Genomic DNA, 5,349 nt, shown 5'->3' with positions numbered 1-5,349 from the left:
TTGCGGGACTGTGGCTGCTCCTCCCAGACACGCCTTGACTCAGTACGACAGCCCGGGGAGCAAAGCCTTCTGGGAAATGTAGTCCACAGCTTGGCCCTGAGCGTACCGCTCCCAGTTGCCCAGAGAAGCTGACCTTTGCTCTAACACGCAAAAAGTTCTCAACCATCTAGCCTCTAGGATCTCTAGGATCGTCCAGCTCTCCCACAGCCCTCTGGCCACCAGGGTTCCCGTGAAATCTCCCCAGTCCTCTATCTTCCGGTTCCCAGGTCCAGACCCTGGTTCAGTTTTCCCCATAGTGAGGCAGTTACTGCATTTTCTCCTGGAGATCAGATTGGCCTCTGGGAAGTGTTCTATGGCCATTTAGACAGCAGAGGTTCAGTTGGAGTCTGACAGTTGGTAGGGAAAGGGGGAGGTCGGAATCCTTCCTCCTTAGGGATTCCTTGCCCCAGTGGAATGTAAGCAACCTGTCCCTGAAGACATTCCCAAAAGAGAATCACTTTATTGTGTCTATTTTGAATTAAAGTGCTATCATTATTTTCCTCCGTTTTGAATGTGAATTGATAATAGAACATAGTTTTCCTGGTGACTTGGCTTAGATATATTAACTCCCAGGGTAGCAATGGATTTCTCAGATTAGCACAGTTGGTTTTGCTTACTCATGAAAATATGTAATCCTTTTTTTGAATTAAGGCCATGAAAATTCTCTGAGAATAAGCAGGTTCCCTGTTCAATAATTCCTTTAAGCTTTGGCATCTGAGGCCTTTATCTGGTTTCCAGGAGGTAGAGGCAGAGGATGTTTTAACAAGTCAATAATTGGATAATTCATTTCCATTTGACTGAAAGACATGTTCCAAGCTCAATTTTAATGAATATGTTTTTATAGAACCTGAAGAGGACATTTCCTTCACACTATACAAATTTTTACTGATTTAATATTAGATTATTTAATAATCATCAGATTTTGTCATATGCTCATTATTTCAGTAGCTAATATGTGTACAGGTTTTTATACCTTTATTAAAAGACTTTCGTGTATTTTGTTCCTTATTCATTCATTCATTCATTTGACGAATGTTTATGGTATTCCTACAGTGTACTAGGCATTGTGCTGAGGTACAGCAGGATGACCTCCGCCCTCTCAGAGCTTATGGCCTAACAGGGACGAACTTCCTGATTCAGGATCACCCTGAATAAGTTATGATGAGGATTATGAGGGAAAATAAGGAAAGGCTTGGGAGGTCATAGCATGAAGCCTCTCCTAATCTGGAGATGAGGAAAAGCTTCTTTGAGGAAATAACATTTGAGCTGAGGCCTAAAGGAAGGTCAGGAGTTAGCAGGCAAACAATGTACAGGCAAAAGTGCTCTGGGCAGAGGGAAGAGCCCACCAGAGAGCTCAGAGTCTGAGAAAGCAGGGGCACTAGAACAATGGAAAGCATTTGTCTAGCTGGAGCACAGGGGCAAGAGGGAGTGCTAGAAATAGTAATAATAGCCAATGCTTCAATAGTGTTTATTATGTGCCAGGCCCTATCCAAGTGCTTTCTATAAATTAACTGCCTCAATTCCCATAATAACTCTATGAGATAGGACTACAATTTTTCTATTTGACAGACCAGGATATTGAGGCAACAGCAAGGTTAAATAAATTATCCCAGGCCACAGTGGCAGAGCTGGGATTCAGACTTAAGAAAAGTGTATCCAGGGTTTGTGCCCTTAACTACTAAGTCATGTTGCCCAAATATGAGGCTGGAGATCTCCTCCCCATATATATGTGCATTTGCACATCCATGCAAAATTTACATGAAATTTCATTCACAGAACCCAGATTAAAAGCCATTGGTTAAACCCAATAATGGAAGATGGGTAAGCAAATGAGCGGCTTAGAGAAGCTATGATAGAAAGTAGAGAGGAGTGTCTTGGGCAGCACTAACATTATGGAATAAGTAGAGGAAGGTGACCCTGAGTATGGATTGGTGAAAAGGGGCAGAGAGGTTGATGAGGTATTAGACTGAGTTCAATGAAATTAGAGACACCACACAGTAGTTTGAACAGGGATATTTTAATATAAAGAATTATAAACCATATCAGGAGATCGGCGTACTGAGGAACTGGCAAATATAGGGGTTATTAAACTTTTTCTGTAAAGAAAAATAATTATTTTAGGCTTTGGGAGCCTATGGTCTCTGTCACAGCTACTCAATTCTGCTGCTGCAGTGTAAAAGCAGCCGTAAATGATATGTAGATGAGTGAGCATGTTCCAAGAGAACTTATTTACAAAAACAGGCAGTGGGTTTTTAGTCTGTGGTTTGCCAACCTGTGGGCTAGGAAGAAGTGAAGAGAACTCTAAAGAAGATTAAAAGAGCAATAAAAATACTGCTTCAGATTCTGTGTCTCCCTCTCTGTCCCTCCCCTGCTCATGCTCTGTTTCTTGTCTCTGTCTCAAAAGTAAATAAACATTTAAAAAAGAGCAATAAAAATATAATAATTTAAAATTTTAATAACAGATGTAATAGAAATAATATAGTACAATATCATATAAAATAGCCACTACTTGGAGCTGAGACAGCGCCCCAAGGAAGAGACACCTTCACTCCCAGACCTTGCTGGAGAAGGACAGGCACAGTGCACTGAATGGAAGAGAAGTTGCTGTGGTGCCACACTTGTGGAATTTGCTGGAAATCCACTGTGTAGAGTGCCAGGGAAAGCTGTCTACAGGGAGGCATCTCACTGAAGGAGCTCTGTTACAAAACACTGAAAAGGAAGCTGCTGGCCACTGAGTGCTGATAGAGAAGCTGTGTGCACTGCAGGAGCAGTGTTGCAGGAGCCTGGCTTGCTGCGGAAGCCTGTGGCGCTAGCACAGCTGAAGGAAGAAGCAAACCCCTGGCCTCCTGCGGTGTCTCACCAGTGTCATCTATTGACAAAGTTTAACATCATGCCAGATAACAAAGAAAAACCAATTTTGAGGGTCTATTTCCACTTTCACAGAGCAGGCAATCAGGAAGAATTGGAGTTGAGAGGAAGTAAATGGGTAACTAGCATGGGAAGGAACCTGGGAGATGTGGTGTACTGGAATGCATTAAACGATTATTTCAAGAAGTAGCACAGCACCAAAATCATGATCCAATGAACAAACTGATAAGTTGGACTTCATCAAAATGAAGAACTTCTGCTCTTCAGAAGATAATGAAAAGAAACCAAATATGGGGAGAAAATATTTGCAAGTCACATATCTGAAAAAGTATTTGTAGTCAGAATGCTTTTTTTAGTCTCCAAACTCAGGATTAAGAAAATAACTTAATTTTTAAAGTTGTCAAGTGATTTGAACACATACATCACCAAAGAAGAGATGCAGATGGAAAATGAGCACACACACAAATACTCAATATCATTAGTCATTAGGGATAAGCTGAGGGAAACCATACTAGAATACCACCATGCGTCTACTATAATGGCTAAAATAAAAAAGTCTGACCAGACCAGTTATTGATGAGAATGTGAAGCAACGGGGACTTTTGCACACTACTTTTTAGAATGTAAAATGGCACAACCATTTTGGAAAATAGCTTGTTAATTTTTTAAAAAGTTAAATATAATTTTTAAAGTGTATTTTGAGAGAGACAGAGAGAGTTCGTGGAGGAGGCACGGGGAGAGAGAGAGAGAGAGAGAGAGAGAGAGAGAGAGAATCTCAAGCAGGCTTTGTATTGCCAGAGCTTGACACAGAGCTCAAACTCACAAACTGTGAGATCATGACCTGAATTGAAATCAAGAGTCAGATGCTCAACCAACTGAGCCACACAGGCACCCCCCAAAATTAAATATAATTTAAACATACACCTATCATATGACTCCTCAGTAATTTCCAAGAGAAATGAAAGCTTATTCATACAAAGACTTGTGTGTGAATGATCATAAAAGCTTTATTTGTAACAACCAAAACCAAGAAACAACCCAAATGTCCCATCAACAGGTTGAATGGATAAACAAACGGTGCTACACTCACATAATGAAATAGGTATTGTTCAGATATAAGCAGGAATAGCCTTCCAACACACAACAGCATGATGAATCTCCAAATAATTATGTTGAATGAGAGAAGCCAGACAACAAAGAGTGAATATTGTATGATTCCATTTATATAAAATTCTAGAAAAGTGCAAAACGTGGATTATAGATTGTGGTGATAGGAAACAGATCTGTGGCTTCCTGGAGCTGGGGGGAAGTGGGGAGGGGTGGGAAGGTTATATTAAGGAAAATGAGGAAGCTTTTGGGGGTGATGGACATATTAATTGTTTTGACTGTGGTGATAGTTTTATGAGTGTACACAAATGTCAAAACTCATTGAAGTGTATACATTAAACATGTGCAGATTACTGCACATCAATCACACCTCAATAGAGCTGTTAAAAATAGAAGGTATTCAAGTGTGCCATCCTACTGAAAAGTTAAGCAAGATAAGAACTGAAATGTGTCCACTAGATGTAGCATCATAGTCATCATTGGTGACATTGTAGAGAACAGTTTCAGAGAAGTGGTTGTTGGGACCCTGATTGGAGTAGACTGAAGGCTGAGTAGAAAGTAAGAAAGTATACAGAACTCTTTCAAGCTGGCAAGAAGAGAAGAGGTTCCTATCAGAAGGGGAAGGTGGAATGGAAGGAGCATTTTTAAAGAACACAGAGGAAAAAGTTGAATGGGGAGATAGCAGATAAATGACAGAATAGGGTCCCCAAGAAAGCAGAAGAGGCTGAGATGGAGAGAAATTCATCTTAGGAGGAGAGAAATATATGATGAGCATAAATTCAAATAGATTTATGAGCTTGGCAGCAGAATATAAAAGAATTTTCTTTCTGATGGCCCTAACTGTATAGATGTGTGTGTGTGCATGCGTGAAGAGGCCAGGACACATGCTGAAATTGAGGGGGGTAGGCAAGAAGTTTAAAAAGAGTAGTGCACATGTGAAACAATCACTGTAGATATAGGTTAGTGGGGTTTAGGGAAATGAAAAAAGGATTGACAGTTTAGTTGGAGGCCCTGGGCCATGTTGGTGACTATGTACTTATAATGGCATCAACATGCAAGGTGATGTGATTTTCTTTCAAGCAGTTCTCATCATCCAGCTGTACAAAGCAGACAGATGGATGGTTCATCCAGAATTGGAATTTTATTAGGCTCTTGGGGGCATAAAGACAAGAAGGGCCAGGAGGCCAAGGATATTGGCAGGAGAATGACTGAAGTGAAGAGTGTGAAATCTCGATTGGATAATTTAAGGAAGTGATGACAGGAGAGGCTATAGTGGTCTGGATCTGCTCCTGGCGCTAAAAAATGCAGTGTTGCGATTCATGCCGCAAGAGAGCT

The sequence above is a fragment of the Hyaena hyaena genome, unplaced genomic scaffold (genome assembly GCF_003009895.1).
Source record: "Hyaena hyaena isolate Hyena2069 unplaced genomic scaffold, ASM300989v1 scaffold_179, whole genome shotgun sequence".
NCBI lineage: Eukaryota > Metazoa > Chordata > Mammalia > Carnivora > Hyaenidae > Hyaena > Hyaena hyaena.
Note: the sequence above shows the minus strand (reverse complement) of the source record.